Below are 13,511 nucleotides of genomic sequence, written 5' to 3'. Positions count from 1 at the left end.
TAGTAAGCATAATACACATGTTTGGGGGGTATACATTTGGATTTATCAGTAATAGGTTATTTCTGAAACAGAGTCATTGTAAGAGAGGCTATAGAATAAGAAAGGCAAAGGGAAATTACATGAATTCATTGTAAAAAATGGTATAGAATAAGAAAGGCAAAGTGTCAAAGATGAAGTACTGAGGAAACTTGATGTAACACATAATTAAGAGGGAATAATCAGAGTGATAAGAAGAAAGCTAGAGGAAGTCAGGAGATAAGTATTAAGATGGTAATGGTAACAGTAGTCGGCAGAACCAAATACTAAATGACACAGGTAAAATAACTGAAATTTAAATCTGTATTAAAATTGTCAACATCAGATATAGCAGTCAGTGCCAGGAATCTCTAAGGAAATGTTCAACGGATGAAGAGAACATTTGGAAGTAGAGTTAGTAAAGGTAAACCAATATTTTTGAGATAGCATGACTGAGAAGAGAAGAATGGAGAACAAGTTATAACTACATAGGGTGCCTGGGTGGCTCAGTTGTTAGGCGTCTGCCTGCGGCTCCGGTTGTGATCCCGGGGTCCTGGGATCGAGTTCCGCATCGGGCTCCCTGCTTGGCGGGAAGCCTGCCTCTCCCTCTCCCACTCCCCCCTGCTTGTGTTCCCTCTCTCGCTGTCTCTCTCTCTGTCCAATAAATAAATAAAAAATATCTTAAAAAAAAACCAGTTATAACTACGTAGAATATGAAGCTTACAAGTGTTTCATTTGTTTGCTTTCTTTTTCTTTAAAGCTGTCTTTAGAATTCTTTTCAGTGTAATTATTTTATAGATACTACAGTTGCAATTTAACAAAACAAAATATCGTTTTTTAACAAAATATCCTTTTGTATGTAAGATAATTGGCACACTGTCCAACACAACAAAGATTGTTGCTCTTTCAAATGTTAGTAGTCTTTTCTTGCCCATGGGAAACTTGTCTTAATTAAACTATCCACTAAGTATGAAGTGAATGTATCAATTTCCTATTTCAAAAAATATTTGTGCAGTTCATGGAATCCTCGTCACATTTCTTAAGCATGCATAAGTATCTTCTGCTGCTATTCAATATCTACATGGTTAATTCACATTTTATGGTGGGGTATCATCTGCTGTGATGCTTAAATGGTGATAACACTGGTGTTCCACAGGACATCAACCTTAGAACTGTTAGCCACGCCTGTCAGTCAGAAACATCACTGAGTTAAGCATGGTGGTAACACTGCGTTCACCATCTAGCTGTCAACAAACTACGATTTGTGAGTCTCACATGTCAAGGAAAGGGATCCAAATTTGTCTTAGAAAACAGAGATGTCACTAATGTATACACACTGTTGGCCCTAACCTGCCCTGGTTCTTATCAAAGAATGAGTAAATTAGTATGTTTTTTAAATATCTATTTCTGTATATTATTTGGAAGATATGCAATGTGAATAACAGTGGGTGTGCTGCCAGCTACCAGTTATGAATATCTAATATTGTAGCTTATTTTAGACCTACATGCTAGCAAGAATCTGAAATGATCACTCTTTCTTTCAAATAAGTAAATAAATCTTTAAAAATACAGAGGGGGTATCTGGGTGGCATAGTCGGTTAAGTGTCCAACTCATGGTTTCAGTGCAGGTATTGATCAAGGGTCGTGAGATTGAGTCCTGTGTTGGGCTCCATGCTCAGCAGGAAGTCTGCTTGAGTTTCTCTCTCCCTCTCCCTCTGTCCCTCTCCACAGCACTTGCTCTCTCTCTCTGTCAAATAAATAAATAAATCTTAAAAGAAAAAAGAATCTTGTACCTCTGAAACAAATAATACATTATATGTTAAAAAAAAAGAAGAAGAAGAAGAAGATAGCAGGAGGGGAAGAACTAAGGGGGGGAATCGGAGGGGGAGATGAACCATGAGAGACAATGGACTCTGAGAAACAAACTGAGGGTCCTAGAGGGGAGGGAGGTGGGAGGATGGGTTAGCCTGGTGATGGGTATTAAAGAGGGCACGTAGTGAATGGAGCGCTGGGTGTTATGCACAAACAATGAATCATGGAACACTACATCAAAAACTAATGATGTAATATATGGTGATTAACATAACATAATAATAAAAATTTTAAAAAAAGAATCTGAAATGATGCTTGGTAAGCATATTCCATCCCACAATTTAGACAGGACTACATCTCCTCCTACTTTTTACTTATTTATTTAATTTTTAAAAATATTTTATTTATCTATTTGACAGAGAGAGAGAGCACAGCACAAGGAGCTGCAGAGAGAGAGGGAGAAGCCGGCTTCCCGCTGAGCAGGGAGCCCCATGTGGGGCTTGATCATAGGACCCCGGGATAATGACCTGAGCCGAAGGCAGATGCTTAACCAACTGAGCCATTCATGTGCCCCTCCTCCTACCTTTTAAATACAGACAAATGAGGATCTAGGCTTTCTGATTCTTTGGCAATACTCTATAGTTAATTGTCAGAAGCATGTCATCTTGCTGCTATATACTCACTAATCCTTTTTCAACCCAATTTTTTGGACAAAGTAGATTATTATTATTAATATAGTAACCATTAATAGGAATTTCATTAATAAGGAACTCTGTTCATCAGGGTTGGGCAAAAGAAGGTCTAGAATGGAGGGAAAGTACTGTTAGGTTAGTCTAGAGTTTTCAATTAGAAAGATAGTGAGAATGCAGGAAGGCCATGGTAATAAGTGTTTTTTTAGAGGATATATGAAGATGTCGACTTGAGGTCAATTCAGAAGTAGGAAGAGGGGAGGAGACTGAACAAGACTTGGGGAAGAGTCAGAGGCAGGAACTTATAGTTATGCTAAAGAAATGATTTAGAGGAAGGAGTAGAGGTTGAATAACATGAAATAATTGTAAGAAAGAATTTCAGTGAGGTATAGAGTTAGTTTTAGTTTTAATCTGTGGATTGAGGCCAATTGTTTTCATGATTATATTTTACAATCTGGTATGGAAGCATTATGTCGTATTTATCTTTTAATAACACATATATTCTACTAGGTAATGTATCTTTAATACTGTTCACAGGATTATTACTAGCGACTAAAGAACTTTCAAAGGAAGTGCACATACTTTTTTATATTTTCACTTTTTTCCTATTACTGAATACCTTTATAACTCTCAGAAATTCCCTCTTTTCTATAATTTGTTTCATGATAGAGAAGGCATACTTTATAAATTTTCCCCTTTCACCATATTATGGTTCTCCTAAGCTATTGATGTTTATAACATTTTTTAAAACATTTTTATTTTTATTTGAGAGACAGAGAGAGAGAGGCAGAGGGACAGGGAAGGAAAAGAATCCCAAGCAGACTCCCTGCTGAGCGTGGAGCCCTACAGGGGGCTCCATCTCATGAGGACTTAATTTGTAACATTGATGCTCATGGAATGTTTTTAAATGATTAGTACATACAAAGAATGGTTAATGATCTTCTAAATTTATAATGGCAGATCTTATGTAAATCATGGCTTAAACACAAATAGCATATTTTAAAATAACATACTTGATCTTGTGTGTGTGTATGAGAGTCTGTTATTCATTTTTTCTGTGAATACTCAAAGCAAAATATGAAGTATTAGAAAATGATAACAATACAACACAAAAGAAATACAACAAAAAGAAACAACATGAAGCTCAGTTTTAAAGAACAGAGGAAAAACCCAAGCTCTTCTAAGAATAACTTGAGTAACATTGGGCAGTGATTCAACATGCTTGAGACACATTTTTCCTAACCTTTAAACAGGAAGGATTCTGTCAAAGATACCGACCTCAAAGTTAACTGCATACTATAAATCTCAGAAAAATGTTTTTTTAGAAGACATAATAACTTGTAAATCAGCTTCTAGAAAGAAAGGGTAAGAGTATTCTCATGCATAATTTTGAACACCAGCATTATTAAATATTGCTTTATTGTATGAAATGTGCATGCTTTAGGGAAAAGGGCTCCTTTAAGGAAATGTGAAGTGTGTACCACTAAAAGCTCAAAATTATACTCAGTTCCTACATATGCTGTATTTGTTAATGGTAATAAATGTTTAAGATGTTCAAGAACAGAGAAGTAAAAATACAGATCAAATTTAAAAGCTATTTTAAATCTTACTTAAAGTTAAATTGCACAATTTAAATTCTAATATAAAAGATGTTTGATAATGTTGAGTCCCCATGAAATATCTAAGAAAGTTCCTTTTTTCTAAATTTCTAAATATATTCCTATATCTAGATAAAAGTTTAATAACTTTTAAATAAACTTATTTACATGAAAACATTGATTCTAAGTCTGCCTGGGGTACACTGGGTTAGGAGTGTGAAGAGTAGAATTCTTTAGGATTTGCTACTGGCTTTTTAAAAATGTCAGTTTCACATTTTGACAATATGTAAACTATCTTTCTCATTCCTTCCTTCTAAATTTCTCTTCCCCTTTATCTAGCATATGTGATTCGAAACACAGGTAGCATATTATTGGAGTTAGAATGAATGGCTCTGAGTCAGGCTGCTTGCATTTAAATCTCATCTCTACCATTTACTGACTAGCAGATTTTGGGAAAGTAGCTCAAAATTTCTGTTTCAGTTTCCTCATCTGAAAAGAAGGGAAATTAACAGTAGTTTCTTACTCATTAGTTTGCATTTAATCATGAAAAGAAATGATCAATATTATGTGTGTGTGTGTGTGTGTGTGTGTGTGTGTGTGTGTGTGTGTATCTGGTACATAGTAACTACTCAATGTTATTTTGTTTAGTTTGCAGGTTTAGCAGAGGGTTATGTCAATACCTTGTAAGATTTTAACATTATCCATTAAAGGCATGTAGAAAATAAAATAGGTGTGATATGGTTTTCTTTAGTCCTGAGCAAGAACTGTTTGTCAAATAAGACAGACTAACAGTTCCTTCCTTTCAAAACCAAAAGTCATTTCTTAGTCACTCAATGGAGTTTTTGACATTAATCATTTCAGATATAGTGTATAGTAGCAAGACTCACCAATTAACTAAGTAATCAGAACACATATATGTTTCCCTGCTAAGTATTAGAACTCTACTAGATTCTGACTTCCTGAACACACACAGAGTATAGAGCATGATTTCTGTTCTAATGAACTAAACATTTAGTTGAGCAGAGAAGGCACATATGTGAAAAATATATGATGGAGTATGTATTAATATTGGAACAAGCCTCTGAATCCAAAAAAATTATGCTTCCATAAATTAGCTTAGTTTAGAGTTTGGTTTAGAAAGAATGAATAATGTTTGAATAGGTAGCAAGGGGACATTCTAAGAAGGAAATGTAAAAAGCTTGAGTGTGTGTAGGAGGGGGCATTTGGATCAGATGTGAGAGATCATGATGAACCCTAAATACCCACTTCTTTGTGGCCAGTAAATGACAGAAATTTTGCATATTTCTCTTTGGATCTCAGGAGCAAATGGCCCAGTAATCATTAAACAGTTGATGGGAACACCTGATCTTTATTATGCAATTCAATTTTACATTGCTAAATGTGCGATTTTAACTGAAATATTTAATTATATAGGACTTTTCTTTGAGCTTCGCTTATCTGGTCAATAGTCAGCTACTGATTTGCAGATTTTCTATCCTGATATAGTAAAGGTTTTTGATATACATTGTTTATTATAGTTATGGCCTCAAATACTTTATGTTTAGTGCTATGCCGTTATTTTGAAAGTTGTTAACTGTTCTATAGTACAACAGTCACTTGAATGTGGTATAAGAGTTCTATATCTAATAACCGTAATTTGATAGATGGTGTTTTCTGAATCTTTGAGAAAACATATCTGAATAAAAAAAGTTGTGAGTGGCTCATTTTCTTATGCAACACAAAAGAGAAAAAAACAGATTTAGAGATCATATATAGAAATAAATAAATAAACTGCCATTAAAAAATGAAAATGGATTTGTGGTAAATCAAATTAATATCCTATAGCATGAGTTTTTAGATCAGAGAAAAATTTAAAAATTGTATTCATTCTTTAAATGTAATGGGTTATAGTACTTTATATCAAAGAAACCCTTCTGATGGTATTATTTCTGAGCATTGATTAGTGTCATTAATCTTTAAGGTATCTTTTACTGTGCTCCTTTTTTTATCTCATCAAGTGACTTAGATTTATCTCACCAGCATCAAATAACTACCAAAAAATGTGAATTCAAAATGTGTTTCCCCCTTTATTTTTTTTCCTTTTAGGGAAATCCTGAGGGGTTTGACACTTTTCACCCTCCAGCCATTAATCATCTTGTAGGGAAAGGCTATACACTGGTAAGTCTCACTCATTCTAATTGCTCTTTTTAAAGGCTTGATTGTAGTACAAAACAAGGAGGATTAAAGACATGTTAACATCATTGCTTGGCTAAATAGAAAAACACTTTTTTTTTAAACAAAATTTGTAAATCAGGATTTTGCTTTGTTCTTAATTAATCTACTAATAGGAGTACTACCAAAAACTATAGTTGTAAAATTAAAATTATGTGGAGAATGGAAACTAGTACTTTTTAAAATTCTAAAACAGTGGTGCTTTACTTATAGATTTTTATTTTTTAAAAATATATTTATTTTTTTTAAATATTTTATTTATTTATTCGAGAGAGAAGAATGAGAAATAGCACGAGAGGGAAGAGGGTCAGAGGGATAGGCAGACTCCCTGCTGAGCAGGGAGCCCGACATGGGACTCGATCCCGGGACTCCAGGATCATGACCTGAGCCAAAGGCAGTTGCTTAACCAACTGAGCCACCCAGGCGCCCTTAAAAATATATTTATTTCTTAAAGAGAGTGGGCACAAGTGGCGGGGCGGAGGGGCAGAGGGAGAAGAAGACTCCCTGCTGAGCAGGGAGCCCAATACTCGGCTGGATCCCAGGACCGGATATCATAACTTGAGCCAAAGACAGACGCTTAATCAACTGAGCCACCCAGGCACCCTTATAGATAATTTTTAAAGATATTTTATTAACTGACACCATGACCCACAAGCACTCGTTGAATGAGCATCCATGAATAAGTCTGAGGCTGCAGTCAAATGAAAGATAATAAGTTCTAAAAAAAATATAAAAAATAAATTGTCAATTTTGGTAATACGTAATATTTATTTTGCATGTTGAAATTCAATTTAATTTTATTTTTTTAAAGATTTTATTTATTTATTTGACAGAGAGAGAGACAGCGAGAGAGGGAACACAAGCAGGGGGAGTGGGAGAGGGAGAAGCAGGCTTCCCACTGGGCAGGGAGCCCAATGTGGGGCTCGATCCCAGGACCCTGAGATCATGACTTGAGCCGAAGGCAGCCGCTTAACGACTAAGCCACCCAGGCCCCCCTGAAATTCAATTTTAAAGTTAAATAATTCTTAAGTAGTTTATGCCATAAAACCAAATACATGCTTTTTTTTGCTTCAATTTATTATTATTATTCTCTATATAAGTGGCATTAATGTATCCTGGTTTCTCGTTTCTAAACAACCCTCCCCTCAATTATCCAATCAAGCTTTTCCTTTCTCTATCTTAAACACACACAAACACACACACACACGCACACTCATGCCTTAAAATATCCTTTGTATTTTATATGTTATACTTAAGTTTGAATTTATGTGTTATATTTAGGTCACAATTAATTAATTTGAATTTTTCCAATTTTTATAACCTACAGTTTTTGAAGTTTTTCTCATGCTCTCACATGCTTTGCAGCTATGATCTTCAAATATTTTCGATTGAACAGTCCATCAGTGAAAAATGTTAAATATACACTCCAATATATGCACATTATTTATAAATTACATAATTTATCACCAGCATTATAAATAAACAATATAAAAATATGAAATGCTCACAAAAGAAATTTTAAAAGATGTGACAGTGTATATAGTCTTTCTCTATATATATACTAGTGGAACTTGGGGCAACCTAGTTCTAGAAATCCTCTGCTTTCTTCTATTTCCATATAATCTCAGAAGTTGTATTAGGTATTCAAAGCCTCTAACAAACCTCACTTTAAGCATTAGATTGAATAGATATGGGGTATACTGCAAGTCAGTGAGTGTGTTTATACATTTATGCACACAAACGTGTGTATGCATGGGGATGCTGTAGATTGGATTGGCTGGATCAAGAGCTCAAAGTGGCTTAGAGTCACATCCAATGATCTGAACTGAATATTCTTCTTCTGGAAAGGTTAGGGAATGAAATAATTCAGAGGGGCTGTTACAGAGGAAAAAAGAACCAAATAAATAGGAAGGAAGGATAACTTGTGTCATATGGAACACCTCCAAAGATATCTTCTCAAGCTGATATTTCAGCAGAAATAGATTCACACCATTTATTTTCACTGTATGATAGAATTCCTTAGTCATACATATGCTTGCCAATTTTTTTTTCCCAATAGAGTCCTCAGTGGTGAGCCACCAGATATTATACTATGAAGATATGAGGGGAAGATTAAATGGTTAGAGTGAAAATCATTTAACCCATATTGTTTCTGCATGTGTGAACCAAAAACCCCATAGGAGTTGTTTTTCACAATGTACCTTTGACTGTTGCATATAAATCAAGAGCTTCCCACCTCTATCCCTTACCATAGGAGCTCATATTTAACTTGAGTCAAGCCTCCATTCAAATCTGAAGCCAGGCAGGGAAGTGTTGAGATATTCAATGACAGATTCAGGATTTATCAGACTAGCTAGCTTTCATTAAATCTTTAATATAAAAGCCTTCATAATTTCTGATTCCATTTATTTGAGCCCTCTTCTAATTTAAAAACCTAACACTGTTGAACCGGTTAAGGAATCCATTTAAATGCTGTTATCCAGGAACCAATTCTCTACCTCTTATCTTCAAAAATTTCATGTCAAATACCATGCTGAAATATAGATGTATTGTGTCTACATCATTCCTTTAATATACTGGTTTAGTAAACTCTCATAAAAAAATAAGAAATAAAATGAGGCTTATCTGACACAACTCAGTAAATCCCTAATTACTTATTAATTATGGCTTTCTTCACAGGACTCCCATTTGATAGATAATTCCTTTAAATTCAAGGATATTTGGGGGATCAAATTCTACCTCACCAAGTCATAGTACATGTAATCTAGCTGGTCTAAAAAACAAAAGCAAATAAACAACTCACTATTACCTGACATTAAGCTCTCTATCCTTGGGCTCTAGTATTTCTTTATGACTTGATCTAGAGAAAAATAAAGAAGGGACAGCAATCAGTTTTGCTGTTTCATTTTGGATTGAATTTTTCTTGTTTTTTTGTTCTGAGCAGTCAGCCACTTTATAAAGGTGTCTGAGTTGTTAGATGTTAAGAGAAAAATGGGGAAAAAAGGAAAGTTAATTTGCTACCTTCCCAGAACACAGGTGAAGTTTTAAGCAAATTTGTATTCAAAATTAATGGTAAAAAAATCACAAATCAGAATCCAAGTGTGAAGATGAGGTGGGGTGTGGGTCTAACAAGGTGGTTGGTTTGTCTCTGCATAAACCATGCGCAGTGTTTATGACATAGGGACCCACTTCTCAAACTTTCAAGATGTTCTTAATTGGAATTTTTTTAATTGGGTAGACTTCCCATTGCAACTTCCCTTCTTCCTTACCCATCACCAGGCCCTCATTAACCCTTTTCTTTTCTGTAAGTCCTCCCTTATCCCAGATATGACTTTCAAGAGTTAATATTTGCTCAATAACTTCGTTTCCTCTCTTTTCAGTCCATAGCTTTCATGCCTGAACTCATCTACTCTTGTAACTTCAGAGATTATTTATATCCAGTGACACTCAAATCAATATGTCCTCTTAAGATCTCATTCTTGAGAATCATATCAGCATATCTATTTGATAGCACATTAGCTTCTCAACTTCCAATATATTAAAACTGAACTCACAATATTTTTCCACAAACTTACTTTTTTCTTTCCCATTTCTACGAAAAGTGCCATCTACCCAGTTTCCCAAAAAGAAACCTGGAAAATATCGTGGATTCCTCTCTCAACTCTCTTATTATACCATCCATGAAGTCTTGTTAATTCTACTTCCGGACAGGTGAGGAATGTCACAAGAAGTAAGAAAAAATGTAACATGTGTTTTTAAACCACTTTGAAACACTTCAGTGGAAACTAAATTCATTAAGAGAAACAAAATGATCATCCTAGTCTAAAACAAAGACAAAAAGATAATTCATCCCTAAGTAAAAGCTAATGCCATAGCGTTTTATCATTAAATTCATTGTATTTTTACTATAAACTCCAATCTCTTTAAATTCATTTCATTAATACCATAACATTTCTTGCCCATAATATATATGCATGTATCTTTGTAGAGCCATTATATATCATTTCCCAATAACCATGGCAAGTTTAATGTTCAAAAATTTCCATTATGTGATAAAAATCGGCAAGAAAATAATTATGTACCATAACTGCTTCCACATGTTGTAATTTGAAAAAATATATTTTTGGGGGGCACCTGGGTGGGTCAGTTGGTTAACCATCTGCCTTCGACTCAGGTCATGATCCCAGGGTCCTGGGGTCCAGCCCCGCGTTGGCTCCCAGCTCAATGGGTGGTCTGCTTCTCCCTCTATTCCCTGTTTGTGCTCTCTCTTGCTATCTCTGTCACTCTCTCAAATAAATAAATGAAATCTTTATTTTTTTTAAATTAAGTTTTTTATTTTATTTTGAGTATAATTAATAGTGTTACATTAGTTTCAGGTGTGCAATATAGTGATTCAACAATCCTATACATTACTTAGTGCTTATCATGATTTAAGTGTACTCTTAATCCCCTTCACTTATTTCACCCATTTGCCTGCTTGCCTCCCCTCTGATATGCTTTATTTTAAATGAGTACTCTCAGTTAAAGTTATTGTTTTATTTTGTATTTTTAACAACAACATTTTTCTTTATTTAAAGCATACTTCAATATACATGGTTCTAAAAGATATATATAAAACATTCTATCCAAGAAAAACAGAATACACATTTTCTTCAAGTATACTCAGAAGAATCCCCTGGTTAAATCACATAAAAAGAGACATAACAAATATTATAAATTTAAGAAGACTGAAATCATACCACGTATGTTTTCTAACCAAAATAGTACAAAGGTAAAGATCAAAAATAAAACAAAGCTGGAAAATCTACAATGTAAATATTAAGTATTCACACTACTGCACAAGCAATGGGAAAAATAAGAACTCAAAGAGTAAATAAAAATACGTCTCAAAACAAAAGTAAAAAGAAAACACAATATTCCAAAAACTATGGGATGCCACAAAAGCAGATTTTAGAATGAAATTTATGCTCTAAATGCTTGTATTAAGAAAAAGAAGCTTAAATAATATTACACCACAAGGAACTAGAAAAAGAACCTTAGCTGAAATTTAGATGAAGGAAATAACAAAGAAAAATCAGAAATAAATAAAATAGAGACTACAATAACAATAACATAACATTGAAAGTTAAGACCATTTTTTTCCAAAAAATGAACAGAGTTGACAATGCTCTAACTGTATTAACTAAGAAAGAGAAAAAGAGAGAGAGAGAGGAGACTCAGAAACCAAAATGAGATATAGAAGAGAAAACAATTCAACAGATAACCACAGAAATTCATAGTGTGATAACAGATTACTATAACAATTGTATACTAACAAATCAAATAACTTAGGAAAAAAAAACAGATAATAACTAAAAATGCACAAGTTATCACAATTGAATCATGAATCTTGAATCCAAGAAGTAGGAAATCTTAGCCCAATATCAAGACTGAAAGTTGAGTTAGGAATCAAAAATCTCCCAGCACAGAAAAGCCCAAGACCACATGGTTTCATTAGTGAATGGTACTAAACATTAAAAAAAAAAAAAAAACTTAATGGCAGTCTTTATCAAAATCTTACAAATAATGAAATAGAGAAAACAAATTAAAAATCATTCCATTAAACCAATACTACCCTGATTACCAAAGCAGGTTAAAAGCAATAGGAGACAAAAAAAAATCTAGTTTGTCCAATATAAAGTATTGCTACTCTGATTTTCTTTTGACATCCCTTTGGGTGATAAATGTTTCTCCACCCCCCTCACTATCAATCTGCTGGTATCTTTAGGTCTAAAATCAGTCTCTTCAGGGCACCTGGGTGGCTCAATTATTAAGCAAATGCCTTCGGCTCAGGTCATGATCCCAGGGTCCTGGGATTGGTTCCCGCATCCGGCTCCCCGCTGGGCGGGGAGGCTACTTCTCCCTCTCCCTCTGCTGCTCCCCTCCTTTGTGCTCGCTCTCTCTCTCTTTCTCTCTCTGTCAAATAAATAAATAAAATCTTTAAAAAATAAATAAATAAAATCAGTCTCTTCTAGACAGCACATAGATGGGTCTTGTTTTTGTTTGTTTTGTTTTTTTTTAATCCATTCTGACCCCCATGTCTTTTTTTTTAAGATTTTTTATTTATTCATTTGAGACAGAAACAGAGAGAGAGAGAGCATGAACAGGGGAGAGAGGCAGAGGGAGAGGGAGAAACAGACTCCCCGCTGAGCATGGAACCTGACCCAGATCTTGATCCCAGGACCCCGGGATCATGACCTGAGCCAAAGGCAGATGCTTAACCATCCGAGCCACCCAGGTGCCCCTACCCTATATCTTTTGATTAGAGTGTTTAGTCAATTTACATTCAAAGTAATTATTGATAAACATGTGTTTATTAGCATTTTATTACTTGTTTTGTCATTGTTTCTGTAGATTTTCTCGAATGCTTTCTTGTCTTTGTCACTCCTTTGCACTCAGTCTCTCCCTTGCACTCAAAGAGTCCCCTTTAATATTTCTTTTAGAGCTGGTTTTAGTGGTCATGAACTCCTTTAGTTTTCATTTGTCTTGGAAACTCTTTATCTCTCCTTCTATTCTGAATAACAGCCTTGCTGGATAGAGTATTCTTGGCTGCAGATTATTCCCATTCAGCAGTTTGAATATATCATGCCACTTTCTTCTGGCTTGCAGAGTTTCTGTTGCAAAATCTCCTGCTAGCCTTATGAGTTTTCCCTTGGACTTTTTTATTTACTGACTTCTTTTGTCTTGCTGCTTTTAAGATTTTTTCTTTATCACTATATTTGCCGATTTAATTACAATATGTCCTGGTGTTGGCTCACTTTTGTTGATTTTGATGGGAGTTCTCTGTACCTCCTGGATCTGGAAATCTGTTTCCTTCCCCAGATTTAGGGAAGTTTTCTTCTATTATTTCTTGAAATAAATTTTCTGCCCCCTTTTCTCTCTCTTCTCCTGGGACTCCTATAATATGAATGTTATTATGTTTGATGGAGTCACTGAATTCCCTAAGTCTATTTTCGTGTTGCATAATTCTTTCTCTCTTTTGTTCAGTTTCATTATTTTCCATTATTTTGTCTTCTATGTCACTAGTCCATTCCTCTGTTTCTTCTAGCCTGCTTTTCATGTATCAAGCTTGTTTCCAATCTTGTTTATTGCATTCTTTCTCTCTGACTGATATTTTTTAACTCTT

At 34.6% G+C, this 13,511-nt stretch overlaps 1 long non-coding RNA gene across 2 annotated transcripts in view; it reads left to right on the top strand.

Annotated features, from left to right (window-relative positions):
• The window catches only part of LOC112836255 (uncharacterized), a 1,106,139-nt gene that overhangs the window by 587,846 nt on the left and 504,782 nt on the right, over positions 1 to 13,511 (top strand). For both annotated transcript variants that reach the window (XR_012374749.1, XR_012374748.1), the window contains one exon: positions 6,221 to 6,292. This is a non-coding gene — a long non-coding RNA (uncharacterized lncRNA). The remainder of the gene's footprint in view (positions 1 to 6,220; positions 6,293 to 13,511) is intronic.

This window comes from Callorhinus ursinus, unplaced genomic scaffold, assembly GCF_003265705.2.
Source record: "Callorhinus ursinus isolate GAN/ISIS: 27379988/994484 unplaced genomic scaffold, GSC_fseal_2.0 scaffold39, whole genome shotgun sequence".
Lineage (NCBI taxonomy): Eukaryota > Metazoa > Chordata > Mammalia > Carnivora > Otariidae > Callorhinus > Callorhinus ursinus.
This window is presented reverse-complemented; position numbering and strand designations above follow the sequence as displayed.